This window comes from Elephas maximus, chromosome 26 (genome assembly GCF_024166365.1).
Source record: "Elephas maximus indicus isolate mEleMax1 chromosome 26, mEleMax1 primary haplotype, whole genome shotgun sequence".
NCBI lineage: Eukaryota > Metazoa > Chordata > Mammalia > Proboscidea > Elephantidae > Elephas > Elephas maximus.
Window position 1 is genome coordinate 15439615 of NC_064844.1, and position 20742 is coordinate 15460356.

Below are 20742 nucleotides of genomic sequence, written 5' to 3' on the forward strand. Positions count from 1 at the left end.
GGAACCAAGTCGACGGCAACGTGTACTGTAATCAAAAAAGCGTAACATTAGCAAAAAAGATAGGCAAACAGATCAACAAAATACAAACGGACCCACATTTATTCAAGTAAACTGTTCTTTGAACAAAGTCCAAGAGCAATTACACCTACTCCTCACGTATCAACTACCCACCCGCTTATCCGATATTTCGCATTTACAACAAGAGTAAAAAATCTACTATCTATTCTGTGCATTGCTGATGTATGTCCGGCAGTAACAAAACCAAGGCACAACACGAGAGTAACGCTGGCTGTGATGGTTAAGGTTATATGTCAGCTTGGCTGGGACATGATTCGCAGTGGCTTGGAAGTTATGTAACGACATAATTTGGCAGTTATGTAATGATACCATCATCCTCCATCTTGTGTTCTGATGTGGTCATCTTCCATTTTTGCATAATGTCAATTTTCACATAACGACTTGGTCTTTGGAACCTGACCATGTCAATAAGTCCAGGGTGGATATATGGGGAAAGGGAAATCTTTTTAACAAATTGTGCTAGAACAACTGACTACCTACATGGGAAAAAATTAACCTGAATCCATGTTATTGTTGCTGCTGTGTGCCATCGATTTCAACTCATAGCGACCCTAAATGACAGAGTAGAACTGTCCCATAGGGTTTCCTAAGCTGTTATCTTTACAAGAGCAGATCACCAGGTCTTTTCTCCCCTAGAGTGGCTGTTGGGCTCAAACGGCCAACTTTTTGGTTAGCAGCCAAGAGCTTAACCATACTTCACCTCAATACACAGATCTAGACATAAAAGCTGTAACTATGAAGGTTTTAGACAGAAACATAAAAGAATACCTTCACATTCATGCGGTGGCGAAGATTTCTTAGGACATAGAAAACATCAGCAATAAAAGAAAAAACTGGTAAGTCAGGCTTTATCCAGTTAAAACTTGTGCTTATTGAAAGACACCATTAAAACAGTCAAGCTACAGACTGGGAGAAAATGTACGTAATACATATATTTGACAAAGAACTCGTATCCAAATGCAACAACAAAAAAAGACAAATACCCAGTAAAAAATGGCTAACCATCTTGAACAGGCATTTCACAAAGGAAGATGTAAGAATGACCTAAAACGTACGCACATGATAAAATGCTCAGTATCAATGCTCATCAGGAAAACGCAAACTCAGACCACAACGAGATGCCGCGGCAACCCCAGTAGAATGACTAAACGAAATATTGGTGAAGATGTGAAGCAACTCTCATGCATTGCTGGTGGGTGTGCAAAAGGGTAAAACCACCTTGGCAATTGTTCTGGCACTTTCTTATAATATTAAACATACACCTATCCTTTAACTCAGCAATCTGACTTCTAGTTATTCACCTAAAATGAAAGAAAATATTCCCCCCTCCCAAAATAAAATAACACTTGTACAGCAATGTTCATAGCAGCTTTACTTATGACAGCCAAAAACTGCAAACACCCCAAATCCACAGACGGTTAAGGGCTCCACCACTAGCTGAAAGGTTGGCAGTTTGAACCCACCCAGAGGTGCCTCGGAAGACAAGCCTTACAATCTGCTTCTGAAAGGTCACGGCCTTGAAACCCTACGGAACAGTTCTACTCTGCACACATGGAATCATCATGGGTGTGAATGGCTGGACAGGAACTAGTAAGGCCAACATGCCCATACAATGGAATACTAGTCAGCAACTGAAAGTAACAACATGGATGAACCTCAAAACACTATGCCGAACAAAAGATGGCAGAAACAAAAGGTACACACTGATTCCATTTACCCAAAGTTTTAGGACAGACAAAACTGATAGTGACAGAAATCAGACCAGTAGTTGTAGGGGGAGAGGGCTTGTAAGGATTGCATGGTAAGCGGCGAAAGGGATCTTTCTGGGGTGATGGAAATTTTGATAGCGGTGTGAGTTACAAGAATGTATTAAATGTCAAACAATATATTAATATCATATACTTACTATATGTGCATTTCTCCCTGTCTATACACATTTTTTTTTTATACACATTATACATAACAACAAAAACATTACAACAAAAAGAAGTTCTACCTTCTTACTTTCTCCTCACCCTCTGAAACAGTATTTCCCAAAGTATGGTCTGTGGGCCACTTCTGTCAGAATTACTTGAAGTCCTTATTAAAATGGTAATTCCTGGGTCCTATTCCTAACCTACTAAGCCAGAATTCTTGGGGGAGGGAGGAGGGTTGGAAACCTGTATTTTAAACCAATTGTTCTTGCTCTTGTTGTTAGGAGCTGTCAAGTCGGTTCCAACTCATAGCGACCCTATGTACAACTGAACGAAACACTGCCCAGTCCTGCACCATCCTCACAGTTCTTGCTATGCTTGAGCCCACTGTTACAGCCCCGGTGTCAGTTCATCTCATCAAGGGTCTTCCTCTCTTTGGCTGACCATCTACTTTACAAAGCATTATGTCCTTCTCCAGGAACTGGTCCCTCCTGATAACACGTCAAAAGTGTGTGAGACAAAGACTTGCCGTCCTCACTTCGAAGGAGCATTCTGGCTGTACTTCTTCCCAGATTTGTTCATTCCTCTGGCAGTCTGCGGTATATTCAACCTTCTTCACCAGCACCATAAATCCAAGAGATCAATTCTTCTGTCTTCCTTATTCATTGTCCAGCTTTCACATGCACTTGAGGTGACTGAAAATACCACGGCTTGGGTCACGCACACCTTAGCCCTCACCTTTGCTTTTCAATATTTTATAAAGTTCTTTCGCAGCAGACTTGCCCAAGGCAATATGTCAGTTTGATTTCTTGACTGCTACTTCCATGGGTGTTGACTGTGGATCCAAGGATAATGACAACTTTAATCTTTTCTCCATTTATCATGGCGTTGCTTGCTAGTCCAGTTGTGAGCATTTTTGTTTTATGTTGAGGTGTAATCCACGCTGAAGGCTGTAGTCTTTGATCCTAATCAGTAAGTGCTTCGAGTTCTCTTCTCTTTCAGCAAGCACAAAGTTGTGTCATGTGCATATCACAGGCTGCTAATGAGCCTTCTTCCAATCCTGATGCCCCACCCTTCTTCATATAGTCCATCTTCTTGGATTACTTGCTCAGTATACAGATGGAGTAAGTAAAAGGTAAAAGGATATGACTCTGACACATGCCTCTCCTGACTTTAAACCACGCAGTATCCCCTTGTTCTGTCCAAACGACTGCCTCTTGGTCTATGTACATACAGGCTCCTCACAAGCACAATTAAGGGTTCTGGAATTCCCATTCTTCCCAACGTTACTCATGATTTGTTTTGATCCACACATTCAAATGCCTTTGCACAGTCAATAAAACACAGGTACACATCTTTCTAGTATTCTCTTCTTTCAACCAAGATCCATCTGACACCAGCAATTGTATCCCTTGTTCCACATCCTCTTCGGAATCGGGCTTGCATTTCTGGCAGTTCCCTGTTGATGTACTGCTGCCACCACTTTTGAATTATCTTCAGGATTTGAGTTATTTTTACTTGCATGCAGTATCAGTGATATTGTTTGATAATTTCCGCATTCTGTTGGATCTCCTTTCTTTGGAATGGGCATGTACATGGATTTCTCCCGGTCAGTTGGCCAGGTAGCTGTCTTCCAAATATCTTGGCACAGACAAGTGAGCGTTTCCAGTGTTAGATCCATTCCCTGAAACATCTCATTTGGTATTCCATCAATTCCTTGAGCCTTGTTTTTCGCCAATGCCTTCAGTGCAGCTCGGACTTCCTCCTTCAATACCACCAGATCTTGATCACATGCTGCCTCCTAAAATGGCTGAACATTCACCAATTCCTTTTGGTACAGTAACTCTGTGTATTCCACCTTCTTTTGATGCTTCCTGCATCATCTAATTTCTTGCTCATAAAAGCCTTCAACATTGTAACTCGAGGCTTGAATTTTTTCTTTAGTTTTTTCAGCTTGACAAATGCTGAACACGTTCTTCCCTTTTAGTTTTCTAACTCTACGTCTTTGCACATTTTTTTAAATTTTTATTGTGCTTTAAGTGAAAGTTTACAAATCAAGTCAGTCTCTCATATAAAAATTTACCTTGCTATATACTCCTAATTGCTCTCCTCCCTAATGAGACAGCCCACTCCTTCCCTCCACTCTCTCTTTTCATGTCCATTCCACCAGCTTCTAAGCCCCTCTTCCCTCTCCTCTCCCCTCCAGGTAGGAGATGCCAACATAGTCTCAAGTGTCTACTTGATCTAAGAAGCTCATTCTTCACCAGCATCTTTTTCTATCCCATTATCCAGTCCAATCCCTGTCTGAAGAGCTGGCTTTGGGAATGGTTCCTTGTCCTAGTTTAACACAAGGTCTGGGGGCCATGACCACCGGGATCCTTCCAGTCTCAGTCAGACCATTAAGTCTGGTCCTTTTATGAGAATTTGGGGTCTGCATTCCACTGCTATCCTGCTCCCTCAGGGGTTCTCTGCTGTGTTCCCTGTCAGGGCCTTCATCGGTTGTAGCCGGGCACCATCTAGTTCCTCTGGTCTCAGGCCGATGCAGTCTCTGGTTTATGTGGCCCTTTCTGTCTCTTGGGCTCGTAATTACCTTGTGTCCTTGCTGTTCTTTCTCCTTTGCTCCAGGGGGGTTGAGAGCAATTGATGCATCTTAGGTGGCCACTTGCTTAGCATTTAAGACCCCAGACGCCACTCTTCAAAGTGAGATGCAGAATATTTTCTTAATAGATGTCATTATGCCAACTGACTTAGATGTTGCCTGAAACCATGGCCCCCAAACCCCTGCCCCTGATACACTGGCCTTCGAAGCATTCAGTTTATTCAGGAAACTTCTTTGCTTTTGGTTTAGTCCAGTTGTGCTGACCTAGCCTGTATTGTGTGTTGTCTTTCCATTCACCTAAAGTAGTTCTTATCTACTATCTAATTAGTGAAAACCCCCTCCCCTTCCTCCCCCCCCATAACCATCAAAGAATATTTTCTTCTCTGTTTAAACTATTTCTCCAGTTCTTATAATAGTGGTCTTATACAATATTTGTCCTTTTGCAACTGACTCATTTCACTCAGCATAATGCCTTCTAGATTCCTCCACGTTATGAAATGTTTCACAGATTCATCACTGTTCTTTATCGATGTGTAGTATTCCATTGTGTGAACATACCATGATTTATCTATTCATCTATTGATGGGCACCTTGGTTGCTTCCATCTTTTTGCTATTGTGAACAGTGCTGCAATGAACATGGGTGTGCATATCTCTGTTCATGTAAAGGCTCTTATTTCTCTAGGATATATTCCAAGGAGTGGGATTGCTGGATCCTATAGTGGTTCTATTTCTAGCTCTTTAAGGAAGCGCCAAATCGATTTCCAAAGTGGTTGTACCATTTGACATTCCCACCAGCAGTGTGTAAGTGTTCCAGTCTCTCCACAAATTCTCCAACATTTATTATTTTGTGTTTTTTGGATTAATGCCAGCCTTGCTGGAGTGAGATGGAACCTCATTGTAGTTTTGATTTGCATTTCTCTAATGGCTAATGATTGTGAGCATTTCCTTATGTATCTGTTAGCTGTCTGAATGTCTTTTTTAGTGAAGTGTCTGTTCATATCTTCTGCCCATTTTTTAGTTGGGTTATTTGTCTTTTTGTAGTTGAGTTTTTGCAGTATCATGTAGATTTCAGAGATCAGGTGCTGTTCAGAAACGTCATAGCTAAAAACTTTTTCCCAGTCTGCAGGTAATCTTTTCACTCTTTTGGTGAAGTCTTTGGATGAGCATAGGTGTTTGATTTTTAGGAGCTCCCAGTTATCTAGGTTTTCTTCTGCATTGTTAGTAATGTCTCATATACTGTTTATACCATGTATTAGAGCTCCAAACATTATCCCTATTTTTTCTTCCACGATCTTTATCATTTTAGATTTTATATTTAGGTCTTTGATTCATTTTGAGTTCATTTTCGTGCATGGTGTGAGGTATGAGTCTTGTTTCAGTTTTTTGCAGATGCATATCCAGTTATGCCAGCACCATTTGTTAAAAAGACTCTTTTCCCCATTTAACTGATTTGGGGCCTCTGTCATATATCAGCTGCTCATATGTGGATGGATTTATGTCTGGATTCTCAAATCTGTTCCATTGATCTATGTATCTGTTGTTGTACCAGTACCAGGTTGTTTTGACTACTGTGGTGGTATAATAGGTTCTAAAATCAGGTAGAGTGAGGCCTCTGACTTTGTTCTTCTCTTTCAATAATGTTTTATTTATCCAGGGCCTCTTTCCCTTCCATATGAAGTTGGTGGTTTGTTTTTCCATCTCATTAAAAAATGTCGTTGACACGGGAGAATGTGTTGGCAACACTTGACTGGAGGGGGGATGGGAAGATAAAGAGAGAGGGAAGATGGCAAAATTGGCACGAAACGAGAGACTGTAAGGGCTGACTCAATAGGGGGAGAGCAAGTGGGAGAAGGGAGTAAGATGTATGTAAACCTACATGTGACAGACTGGAATGGTAAATGTTCACTTGAAGCTTAATAAAAATTAAAAAAAAAAAAATGTCGTTGGAATTTGGATTGGAATTGCATTAAATTTATAGATCACTTTTGGTAGAACACACATTTACAATGTTCAGTCTTCCTATCCATGAGCAAGGTATGTTTTTCCACTTATGTAGGTCTCTTTTGGTTTCTTGCAGAAGTGTTTTGTAGTTTTCTTTGTATAAGTCTTTTGCATCTCTGGTAAGATTTAATTCCTAAGTATTTTATCTTCTTGGGGGCTACTGTAAATGGTATTGTTTTGGTGATTTCCTCTTCGATGTTCTTTTTGTTATAGAGGAATCCAACTGATTTTTTATGTTTATCTTGTATCCCTATACTCTGCTGAGCTCTTCTGTTAGTTTCAGTAGTTTTCTTGAGGATTCCTTAGGGTTTTCTGTGTATAAAATCATGTCATCTGCAAAGAGAAATACTTCTTCCTTGCCAATCTGGATGCCGTTTACATGCACATTTCTTATAACATTTTACTTTGTCTTCTTGATCCACCCTTTGAAATCTGTTGTTCAGCTTTCACTTCATCATTTCTTCCATTCGTTTTAGCTACTCTACAGAATCTCTTCTAACATCCATTTTGGTCTTTTCTTTCTTTTTTTTTTTTTTTAATGATGTCTTACTTTCTTCATGTATTAAGTCCTTGATGTCATCCCGTAAGTCATCTGGTCATTAGTGTTGAGTATGTCAAATCTGTTCTTGAAATGGTCTTTAAGTTCAGGTGGGATATACTCAAGGTGTTGTACTTTGGCACTCATGGACTTGTTTTAATTTTCTTCAGCTTCACCTTGAATCTGCACATGAGCAATTGATGGTCTCTTCCGCAGTCAGCCCCTGGTCTTATTCTGACTGATGATATTGAGCTTCTCCATCTGATGCCTGTGTATTCCATCTGGTGAGGTCCATGTATATAGTCACTGTTTATGTTGTAGAAATAAGTATTTGCAATGAATAAGTCATTGGTCTTGCAAAATTCTATCATGTGATATCCAGCACTATTTCTATCACTAAGCACATATTTTCCCACTACTCATCCTTCTTTGTTTCCATCTCTTGCATTCCAATCACCAGTAATTATCAATGCATCTTGACTGCAAGTTTAATCAGTTTCAGACTGCAGAAGTTGGTAAAAATCTTCAATTTCTTCACCTTTGACTTTAATGGTTGACATGTAAATTTGAATAATAGTCATATTAACTGGTGTTCCTGTAGGCATATGGATATTAGCCTATCACTGACAGCACTGTACTTGAGGATATATCTTGAAATGTTCTTTCTGAAAATGACTGCAACGCCATTCCTCTTCAGTTTGTCATTCCCGCCATAGTAGATCACATGACTGTCTGATTCAAAATGGCCAATACCAGTCTACTGCAACTTACTAATGCTTAGGATATCAATGTATATGTGTTCCATTTCATTTTTGACAACTTCCAATTTTCCTAGATTCATGCTTTGTACATTCCACATTCTGATTATTAACGGTTGTTTGCAGCTGTTTCTTCTCATTTTGAGTCAGGCCATATCAGCAAATGAAGGTCCTGAAAGCTTTCCTTCATTCATGGCATAAAAGTCGACTGCACTTTTAGTTGGCAGCTCTTCCCCAGTCATACCATGAGTGCCTTCCAACCTGGGGGGCTCATCTTCCGGCACTGTATCAGACAATGTTCCGCTGCTATTCTTAAAGTTTTCACTGGCCAATTTTAGACCACCAGGTCCTTCTTCTTAGTCTGGAAGCTCTGCTGAAACATGCCCACCATGGATGACCCTGCTAGTATTTGAAATATCAGTGGCATAGTTTCCAGCAACAGAGCAACGTGCAAGCCACCACAGTACGACCAAGTGACAGCCGAGGGGGCTAAGTCCAATATAATTCTTATGCCCAGGAAAGTTTGAGAACCACTGCTACAGAAGTACATATAAAGAAAATTAAAAAAGAGACTTAGATAGTATATAAACTGAGTAATCAGTGCTATACACCTCATTAACTGTAAGAGTTGTCATCTATAGTAAATGCTACTTAAGTCAGTCACAATACTCGGTTAAAGTTCAATTTTCTCCTTATGTGCTTCCAGGTGTTCCAATTTCAAATCTTAGTCTTCTATCATCTAACTACCCTAATTTCTCATTAATCCCAACTCAAACTATGCATTTTAGATAAGGAATCCTGTTTGCCAGTTCCTTTGCTTTTTCTTCTTTAAATTTCTACTTCCTTGGTACTGTTTCCCTCACCTCTTAAAAGTGTTATTACCATGGTTCTCTGCACAGCCTTGTCTTTCTACCTCCTTTAAAACCAAACCCAAAACTCATCTTTTCCACTAAGTGCTAAACCACCTAACAGTTTCTTCCCAAATCCCCCTCAGAACTTGAAGATCTTGCTCTTAATAGACATATTTATTTTACTGAATTAGGGCATCTCATCTCAATGACTCACCAACTCCATCCCCCGGCTTATAGAACTTCTTGGGTAGAAATGAAAATATTACAGTCCTCTTCATGGTTCTTTCTCTTGAGGTTTTCTCACTTCGCCCTCTTAGAGTGCACTCTGTTTGGCAGGTCTTAGGCTCTACAGAAGGAGCCCTGGTGACACAGTGGTTAAAGCACTCAGCTGCTAACTGAAAAGTCAGCGGTTCGAACCCACCAGCGGCTCTGCGGGAGAAAGATGTACAGTCTGCTTTTGTAAAGATTACAGCCTTGGAAATGTTATGGGGCAGCTCTACTCTGTCCTACAGGGTTGCTATGAGTTGGAATCACCTCAACAGCAGTGGGTGTGGTTTCTGATAAATCCTACAGAGCTGGAGGAGTCGGAGGGGAAGAGACACAAAGATCTGGTTGTTTAGGGCTGCTCCAGACATGATTTAAAGTCTTGAGACTTCTGCATCTGTTCAGACTACCTTACTGGCCTAAGAAAGGAAATGGGCATTCCAAAAAGGAACTCTAGGTGAAGAATAAGGAAGTGCATTTACCTAAGAATTCTCCGTGTTGTCTGGATGGCTGAATAGACAGGACGCAGACTCAGTTACGAAGGCAGATACCAATTGGCACAACGTTTCAAGGACACTAATATATTTCTGGCAGCAATTATTTTAATGTATTCTTTGCAGGGCTATGTACTGGGGGGGGGCTGGGTACAGGAGGACAACAGGTGAATATTAAAAAACGACCACACTCCTGAACTAAGTGTCAATACTGGCAGTCACTTTTTGTTCTGCATGCATTATTATTTAGAAATTATGGTCACTGCTCATCTAACTATATGTCTTCCAAATCTGTATCTATAACCCTGACCACTCTCCTGATCTAGACGCCTATTTCCAACTACACCTTGGTTATATGCGTCATTACTTATCTGAAAATCCTAACTACTTACCTAAAAGCAAACTCAGTATTTCCCCTCTCCCAAACTTGCACATATTACAGCAAAACGTGTGAAAGCCAGAACCTGCATAAGGCGGAAACCTGTCAGAGAAGGAAAACACAAGTATTTTCCACTAAAACGAGTGCTAAAAAAGTGGTAAGACTGTACCCCTGTCGAAGGTGGAAAACTGGCAAGACCCAGAAAACCTGGCAGTCCCATCAAGTTCCGGCTCTCACAGGTTTCACGGTATTCTACTGCCATCAGAAACCTTAGACTTGCTCTCAACATCTCTCTTTCCCTCACCTCCAAACACTAACCCAAGTCTGGATAACTTAACTCCTAAATATCTCTGACATCAGTACTCTTTTTTCCATCCCCACTGTAACTTCCTTAATTCAGACATTCATAGCCTCCTCCCCGAACTATGGCAGAGCCTTAACTGTGATTATTAGAGAGGCCAAAGAGAATGCCTCATTCCCTCATCCTGCCATACCTATTACTTGCTCGATAATTATTTGGTGAACACAGTAAACGTCTCCAATCACTATTCTTCAAGATTATTCTCTTTATTACTGCTGTGATTAGTTTTCTAAAACACAAAATCTGTTTGTGTCACCCACCCACCGATAAAACAAAATAAAAATCCATTCTACCTCGGTCGCCATCTGATTTCTTACCACTCTTTCGCAGTCACTTAGATCAGACTTCACCCTTCTCCTTGAACACACTATGCCCTTTCATTTGTAATAATCTAGAATAAACAGTAACCAGGCTAGCTTATTTTATTTTTTATGAGCACCCTTATACTATTTAAAGCCATTAACTATACATGTACAGAGGTAATGAGTGAAAAAACAATCAGACGATAGAGCCCACTCTCAATTAGCCCATTTTCAGAGCCTTATTAACATGACCAAGCGTAGGCTAAATGGAAAAGGGAATAAAATGTTTTGACTACCTGCTGAGCTTCTTCCTTACAGTAAATTAATGTTTAAATGTTTCAGTTACAGGACTATTTTGATGGCAGGTACACAGAGAACTTTAATTCAATTTTCTTCATATCTGTCCATTTCCTCATCCGACGCTTCCGCCCTTCTTCATTTCTGCCATCTCTCCTCTCCCACCTTCTCTTCCCCTCCTGTCACGTGGGTCTTCACTGCATCCCCTGCCGTCCTGCCCAAGAACAGCCTAGCCCTCTATTGCTCTTAGATGCACACCACTTAAAAACGTACAAAGCATTTTCACATGTACTTACTCACTTGGTCCTCAAGACCTAATTTTTTAGATTTGAAAATCAACTATCACATACTGAACAGTTTATATATAGCAGATGCTGCCCTTGATACTTCTTCATATTTCATCTCATTTTTAAGGAAAGCCCCGTTCAAAGAGGCTCAATGACGCATTTAATACACGGCTCTTCCCTCTGCTATTCCACGGCCCTTCTTCCCTGGCTTATCTCTCAAGCAATGTCCAAGTCTTCCTCTACTCCCAGACCAAGAATGTCATACCCATTTCAATGCTGTCCCAATGTTTTTCACACCACTATTTCACACATGGAGCCCTAGTGGCACAGTGGTTAAGCATTTGGTTGCTAACCAAAAGGTTGGCAGTTCAAGTCCACCAGCTGCTCCCAGGAAACCCTAGCAGGCAGTGGTATACTGTTCTACAGGGTCGCTATGAGTCGGAATCAACTCAAAGGCAACGAGTTTGCTTTTGGTTTATTTCATACATGCCACTAGATGAAACTAGGTCTCTGGACTCCTACTCTAGCATCTTTTCTATCAAATATTATCATCTTCATCAATGACGATTAACAATCCAGCACTTTATAAAGGAAACATAAGAATTTTATGGGTGGCCAGAGCTGATTTACTGATCTGAAAGGGTAAACTGCACACCAAAACATCCCTAGAGCTCCTTAAAAATCAAGAATTTAAGAATTCCTTAAATCCTCTCAAAGTACCTAGACACCATCTCTTGTGGCAATGATATCCAAAGCAGATCACAGCAAGAAAAAGAGCATTTCATAAACCCTGAATTAAATTAAACTATTGCAAGTTTCAAGAAATGTGTCCTCATATCCTGGGAAACTTTCAGGATTAGCTATGAAAAGACCAGGGCCAAGACCAGGGCCTAAGTCCCAGCTCTGCAACATCTTTGCTGATTGGGAAAGTCACTGGATCTCTCTCAGTTAGATTTCCTCTTTGTAGAACTGGTTACCACCACTTACCTTTCACAATTGTTAAGAGGATTAAGTAAAAAATAACAATAACAAAAAAAGATTGTAAATCACTTACTCTGGTAACCCCTTATAAAATTATTTTTACGTACAATATCTTTTTTGTTTTCAGAACCCTTCCCAACAACCCCCAACCTTCTTGGACTTTCTGGCCCAGCAGCCACTGCAGTAATGCCTTCAGGGAAGTCACCGGCATGACTACTGGATCCCCTTTCTAGGTCACAACTCAGGTCCTATAAATATAACTTAGAATTTCTCCTCCTCAATGCATTATCTTGTACTGTCACACAGAAACGCATCAAAGCTTCTCCTTGTTGGACTGGCTTTTAACTAACTGGAACAGCACATAGTCAGCTACAAATCTGGCGATTTTCACTGCCAGTTTGTGTTTTAAATCAGTTATAAAAATGTTAAATAAAACTGGCCCCAGCTCTCATCATCTGAAAGGCAATGAGACTGGACTGCTCTCTCATCTTAATAGCCAGTCGAAGACTAAATAATTAAGATGTACTAAATCCCCTTTGGCTACACGCATATTTTAACCCTTAAGCAAGTTTCTGGATGTCTCTCAACAGATTGCATTTACATGTTGAGTGAGCATATCCTTTAGATTTAGAATATATTTGCAGTTGTGCTAATACAAAAGTGAAACGTGCCAACATGCAGGACCTGGAGTCAGAACTGACTACAGGGCAAGGGTTTTTGGGATCTAAGCTGGGGCTAACCTCCTAGAATTCTGGTTTTCTCAACATTTTTCTCTATCCAAGTTCCAATCCTATTCTTCTCCAACTACCTACCACATACGCAGATCCAGAGTTAAGGAGCCCTGGTGGCGCAGTGGCTAAAGCACTCAGCTGCCAAGTGAAAGGTCTGCAGTTTGAATCCACCAGCCGCTCTACTGGAGCAAGATGGGGCGGTCTGCTTCTGTAAAAATTTACAGCCTTGGAAACCCTATGGGGCAGTTCCAGTCTATCGCATAGGCTTGCTATGAGTTGGAATCAACATAATACCAATGGGTTTTGGTTGTGGGAGTTCAGTTATTGTGTCATTTCCCATTCCACCAATCTGTTTCTCACTGTCCCGTTTTATCTGTTATTTAAATAAGCTTCTATCATCTCAAACTCAAGAATCTGCTAACTCAAGAGTTCTGTTCAGAATAAGACTGGACGTTATTCCTGTTATAGTACAGTCTTCAAATAAAACAAGGAAGTCATAATTTGAAGACAATTCCGAGAGCAGATAAGTCCATTTCAAAACACAAATTTTTAAAAAACATTACCTTCATTAGTTTCCTCTTTTAGCTGACATCTCATTAAAGATAAGTTTAATACTAGTGTTAGCATACAAGTGCCTATGGGCTATTAGAGAACCTGTGTAAATATATTCTTGCTATACTGAATTTAGGAAACCCTGGTGGCGTAGTGGTTAAGTGCTACGGCTGCTAACCAAAGGGTCGGCAGTTTGAATCCGCCAGGCGCTCCTTGGAAACTCCGTGGGGCAGTTCTACTCTGTCCTGTAGGGTCGCTATGAGTCGGAATCGACTCGACGGCAGTGGTTTTATACTGAATTTGGGAAACTCTGGTGGCATAGTGGTTAAGTGCTACAGCTGTTAACCAAAGGGTCGGCAGTTCGAATCCACCAGGTGCTCCTTGGAAACTCTGTGGGGCAGTTCTATACTGTCCTGTAGGGTCGCTATGAGTCGGAATCAACTCGACGGCAGTGGTTTTATACTGAATTTGGGAAACTCTGGTGGCATAGTGGTTAAGTGCTACAGCTGTTAACCAAAGGGTCGGCAGTTCGAATCCACCAGGTGCTCCTTGGAAACTCTGTGGGGCAGTTCTATACTGTCCTGTAGGGTCGCTATGAGTCGGAATCGACTCGACGGCAGTGGTTTTATACTGAATTTGGGAAACTCTGGTGGCATAGTGGTTAAGTGCTACAGCTGTTAACCAAAGGGTCGGCAGTTCGAATCCACCAGGTGCTCCTTGGAAACTATGGGGCAGTTCTACTCTGTCCTATAGGGTCGCTATGAGTCGGAATCGACTCAACAGCACTGGGTTTATACTGAATTTGGTAACAGTGCCATGATGGTCTCTCTCAAATCATTCCTTAGAGATTTTACACCTGGAGGCAGGATAAAACCAGGCAATTACTTTTCAGTTAAAGTAATCAGATGTAAATTTACCCAAAATTAACAAGAGTCAACAGTGCAGCCTAACTACCCTTCGAGATTACAGTCCTGCATCACTCATCATCCGTGACGCATTCTCTGAAATAGGGCGTTACGTGATTTGGGTGTTGTGCAAACATCATGTCACATATTTGGCAGAGCTATATGGGATATATGGGATACCTTTTTGTTTCATTTCCAAATCAATACTCCTTTGCCTTTTGCTACTGCTCTCACTAGCACTGGTTTTGTGGCATTTGGGAACTACGATGCACTGCACAGTAATGTTTTCAAAAGAAAATTAAACAGAGATACCACTACAACACTCAACAGACACGCAATACACGTGACTGGATGCTGCTACCCAAGAGTCAACGCATGCGCTGTTACACAGTAAACTTTCTATTTGTATGTCAGGAAAATTCATATTAAATAATAATAGAAAGCACAGTACCTACATAAGCCAGTAACACAGGCATTTCCTGTTGACTACCAAAACATATCTATCATACGTCATACATGTACCACACCATCAGCATCCGGTAGTGCACTTTGTACACAAGAGACACGAGGTGAACACGTGTGCGGGAAGCTGGTGCATTCGCTGTGTCTGGTTGTGTCTGCTACGTCCTGCTCACCAGCTGGGACTTCTGAACTCTGTTATAACCTCACGGGACCACTGACCTATGTGTGGTTGGACACTGCCTGAATAGATGTTATGCTGCACAAGACTGTACTTCCGCTCTAAGCGGATTTGGAAGCTCTTTCCCCCCTTAAAAGGCAGACAGTTGTCTAAATTAGATAAAGAATTCATCAAGTGGGGCAAGGCAGGTAATTCATATTTCCTCTCTGTCGTTCTCTAACATCTACTAGATAGCCTACATCTACCTAGTCAGTCCACGTTCCCATGAATTTTAAATACGAGTAACAGGCAATCCACAATGCCATAATCATTTTTAAATACATGAAAAAAGCTATGGCTCAAAAAAAAAAGCAGTGGCTAGTTGTACTTTAACATGGCATTTCTGATGTCTTCTGAAACCATATTTAACTAAATATTTTCAGTCACGGAGATTATATAATAGTCCTGAGGAAAGAGTCTGCATGTCTGGATTCCACAAAATTCCTAGAGTCTTCACATAAATACAAAAAATGTCCAATACACTGTGATAATTTTATAATCCTTATCATAACTGTTAATCAAAAGGAGATTGAGTTGATCACTTTCAAATATTAAAATTCTGTATTACCTTGAAAATATCCTGCTTAGTGCAATAAGTCAGTCACAAAAGGGCAAATATTTTATGACTCCATGTATATAAATGCTCCAGAAGGAGACCGCCAGGTCCTTCTTCCTAGTCTGTTTTAGTCTGGAAGCTTCACTGAACTCTACCACGGGTGACCCCGCTGGCACCTGAAACACCAGTGGCCCAGCTCCCAGCATCACGCAAGCCACTACTGCGCGACAAACTGACAGACCTGGAGGGACCAGCTCCTGGAGAAGGATATCACACTTGGTAAAGCGGAGGGTCAGTGAAGAAGAGGAAGACCTCCCATGAGATGGTCTGACACGACACGGCGGCTGCAACAATGGGCTGCAGCGTAACAACGATTGTGAGGATGGCGCAGAACCAGGCAGTGTTTTGTTGTTATACACAGGGTTGCTGTGAGTCAGAACTGACTAGATGGCACCTAACAACAACTTATATAAAGTATCTAGAAATATCTAGAATAGACAATTGGTTATCAGGGTGGGCAGGAGGGAGGGGGAAATGGAGACTCACTGCTTAGGTGACACTGAGCTCTGACAAGCGTGACAGAAAAATCTGGAAACGGATAATGGTGATGGTTGCACACGATAGGAGCCCTGGCATGGCAGTTGACAGCTACGGCTGCTAACCAAAAGGATGGTAGTTCAAATCCACCAGCCACTCCTTGGAAACCCTACGGGGCAGTTCTACTCTGTCCTATAGGGTCGCTATGGGTCAGAATTTACTCGATGGCAACGAGTTTGTTTGTTTGTTTGTTTGTTTTTGCACAACATGATAAACACAACATCAATGAATTGTACGTGTGAAGAATGTTGAAATGGCTTTTTTTTTTTTTTTGCTACATATACATGATTAACGGTAAAAACACCACAAAAAAATTTCTATATAAGCGAAAGAAAAACACAACCCCGGAAATTTCTAATGGATCCACGTAACTCTCTCAGCCCTGGTAGCATCAATTTGGAGTAAGGAGTTGATCCATGCATTTCTCATTTGAAGTACCACCGAATGAATGTCTACCAGAGATCTAAAACAGAAAAGCAAGAACCTACTCCTGACATAATAAGGATGCTTTTATGCTATAATTTGCTTCTGATTTGAATCCCTCATCTATAAAATGGGCTCACTTTAACGAAGACAAGGGCAATTAAAACATATTAAGTGTAATATATTTTTAACATAATTAAAATTAATGTTAGTAAAAAAGTAGCAACAGACACAGCAAACGCTTACCGTGTACTCCAGGATACAATCAGAGCAAGAAATAAAAGTAACAGATGATGAGTAGTTACACGTTGTTGCAGGGGGTAGCAATGCCAGAAAGAAGGATCACAAAGGTCCATGAGAATCAAACTTAAGAGGGCTATAACCGGGAAGAAAAAGCTATAAAAGCAGTAGATGTGCCTGAGGAAGCAGAAGCAAATACCAAGAGAAGAAATCCACAATCCCTTAGGGGATACATCATTAACAAAGACTCTGAGATAGCTAATGACTCAAACTGTCACCATCGAGAACATTTACTAGACCACATGTTCATGACACTAATTGGACCTGGGTTAACAGTGAACTGAAGAGAACTATCCGCCAGGCGCTCCTTGGAAACTCTATGGGGCAGTTCTACTCTGTCCTATAGGGTCGCGGCACTGGGCTGGGATACGTAACAATATAGAATTGCTGTGAGCTGGAATCCACTTGATGGCAGGGTGTGGGATATGTAACAAAATTGGAGCTGTGTAAACTTTATCACTTACTAAAACCTAACAGTTTAATGAACAAAGACATCAAAATATTCACTCAATAGAAAACAAGGTTCAGTAATTTCCTCATGGTTCCATTAGCAGGAAAGGGTTGCAGTTAATTAAAAAAAAATGTTGCTACAGCGGTGATTCTGACTCATAGCAACCCTGCAGGATACAGGAGAACTATCCTACAGGGCTTCCAAGGCTGTAAATCTTCATGGAAGGAGACTGCCACATCTTTCTCCCAAGGAGCAGCTGGTGGGTTTGAACCACCAATCTTTTGGCTAGCGGCCGAGCGCTTTAATCACTGTGACACAAGCGTTCCTGTCTTAAAGAAGCCAAAAAAAAAAAACTGTTGCCGTCGAGTTGATTCTGACTCACAGTGACCCTACAGGACAGAGTTTAACTGCCCCATAGGGTTTCCAAGGAGCGGGGGGTAGATTTGAACTGCCGATCTTTTTTTGTTTAGCAGCTGTGCTCTCAGACCTTATAAATTCCTGATTTCCTCACCTAAGCTTAGTCCACAGGCCTCTAGAACTTGCTGCATTTCACCAGAATACCCACACAACCAATTAACAGCCATGTGATTCTAGCACAGTGAAGCTACAATATGGATCTCGAAACGACATCCAGAAAAACTGACACAATCACTCTAACTTGACATGCAGACCTAATTTAAAGTACAATGTAAGAAGAGAAAGGAGGGAAAAAAAATCCTGAAAGCTTCATTTGTATAACGTGTCCTTTACACAGACTATTATTTGATCATCATCATCTAGGAATTTTTTGTAGCCTAAAAGTGACTGCTCTCAGTCCTGAGTGCCTACGTACACTTAAGGGATCACAGAGAATAATGTCAAATATTTATTGCACCCATACTGTGTGCTAGATGTGTTTAATCCTCACCCCTACCTTATAAGGGAAGCCCCTGGTGGTGCAAACGGTTAAGCGCTCCACTACTAGCTGAAAGGCTGACAGTTCGAACCCACTCAGAGGCACCTCAGACGACAGGCCTGGCAATCTGCTTCTGAAAAGTCAGTCTTGAAAACCCTTTGAAGCAGTGCTACTCTGCACATATGGGGTCACCGTGAGTCAGAGTCAACTCAACTGCAACTAACAACCACCCTATAATGTAGGTACTTTACAGATGAGGAAACCTAGGTACACCGTGGTTAAATCATAACATTATTAAGTGGCTGAGACACAAATCCAGTCTTTTTTTTATTACAACTATGACAGGAATTATTTTCATAATTACCATATAATTCTATTACTGCTTTTTTAAACCTACTAAAATCCATTTTATCAATATAAAACCCTCAAATTTTCTAAAAATAATATTTTTCATGAAATTTACTTCAAAAACATGAGCCTCTTTAAATTCTGAATCTTTTAAGCAATTAACTAAAAAGTAATAAAACAGAATTCGTATTTTAATCTAGATGATAGTTTGTCTCTTTATTCCAATGAGAAGGAAATAGCAGCACTTCCACTAACAATGCCGCATACTGTTTTAAACCTTCCAATAAAAGCTCACCCAGCTTTGCATCATTTCATGTAAAACAGTAACTCAACTCAAACTCCCCCATCTTTGGAGGGGAACAATATCACTAGTAATCCAAAACCCATTTATAGTTGGCACCAAAATGCATTAGAAATAAACAGTGTGTATGTGATAAAGTGGAAAAAACTCTGGACTAAAGTCCAGAGACCTGCACATCAATCCTGGCTCTGCCACTAACTAGTAATTTAGTCCCTTCAACTGCTCTTGGCCTTCGTTTCCTGATCTTAAAAAGAATCATCTCATTCTCTACCCTTTCAGCTTTAAAAGAAAAGTGACTCATACATATACATCTTTTTTCCTAGCTTCCCATTCTAATTCTGTTTAGTTATTACCAAGGCTACGAACTGGTTCAGTCATGGCTGAGGAAGCAAAACCGGAACAGAACCAAATTTTTACAATTTGGGTGATACAGAATGGGAAAAGCCCTGGAATGGAAGACTCATAAGAGGTGCAATGAGCCCCTTCTGGAGCCTGATGCACGAGATTGGGTTACTGGTAGGACTGTGGAGAGCGACACACATTCAAAGTGGCACAGCTGGTCGCCATCTTTGAGCGGGGCACTGCTGTTTCTAACTCTGCTCAAAATTTAATCAGATGGGCAAGAGATCTGGTTGCTATGCTACCCTGCCCTTGTTTTCTAAGGAGATTAGGTTTCTAGCAGGGCTGTGAGCTGTAATTTTTCCCATTCTGGTCATCGTTCTGGTTCACCCAAATTCTAAAAATTCAGGTCTGTTCTGGTTTTGCTTCCTTGGCCATGACTAAACCAGGAGGAACCCGCTGGAAGCCCTGGTTCTCACCACTACTACACAGCCATTAAGTGTATATTTCCTTAGTTCTGCCAAAGGAGAAAACAGCCCAAAGCTAAACAAAGGTGATGGAGGGAAGACTTCCTGATCACCAGTTTGCTATAGATGGTTCTCAAGGTGAATAATGCAAAGGCTATCATAATGTTAAAAGGTGTTAGGTTTCAATATTTTAGGCTGCTGTTTTGTGTGCCAGTACGTTTTCCCTAAGGACGAATAGTAAAATTCAAGGACAACAGGGAGAAAAGATATAATTATCCATTAGTTATTCAAGAACTAAAAAGGTGCCAACTGAAAATATTAACTCCTTTTTGCAGAAATGTTTTCTGATTGCTGAATTACAGAGAAAAATAAGATACACAAATTTTTCTAAGACACATTCCCTAATAAAACAAGCTTTCATTTTGTAAACCGTGAAGACTTATAAAGAATTAGTAAGATACCACGTACGTGATTAAAAAATATTAAGAGGACTAAAGGCTAGCTGTGCAATTCTTAGCTTACTCTTATGAGTGAAATGAAGAACCTCTGTGGACTGCCAGTAATCCTGGTGTGCTTTCTCTAGGTTCCCAATCCATTCTCAAAAGAGTATTATGTAAATGCTAGATTATTAAAACGAAGTGTCTGACATTAAGATTCTCAACTGTCAGGCAATTCAATCTGATTTTAGTACTGCTTTCAAGAGCTGCTGGCTTACGAATACCTCCTTCCGAGTTCAAAACTTGAACCTGAAAAATATTTTAAAATTTCCATGGGATTTACACTTCAATTCTGCATGACCTTGTAAAGACACAAGGGAAAGAAAGCATGTGAATTACTTATTAATCTCCTAGAATGAAAACTGAACAGTCCAGTCCAGTCTAAACGTTAAATTGGGAAGTAAGCCACCACTACAGATGGAGAGGCTGCTACAAGGATTTCAAGGTATAGTAATGAGAATTTCCAGCAAAACTAATCATTGGTAAAATACCATCAAACACACACACACATTTAGAAAGAGTAACTGAAAGGGTCCAGCAGCGAGCCACCTCTCTGTCGGAACTGCAAAAGGAAATGTCAAAAATCACCTCATGAC

At 40.7% G+C, this 20742-nt stretch overlaps 1 protein-coding gene across 7 annotated transcripts in view; it reads right to left on the bottom strand.

Annotated features, from left to right (window-relative positions):
- Positions 1 to 20742, bottom strand: part of SOCS5 (suppressor of cytokine signaling 5) — a 106327-nt gene that overhangs the window by 39368 nt on the left and 46217 nt on the right. The gene's annotated exons all lie outside the window — the stretch shown is intronic.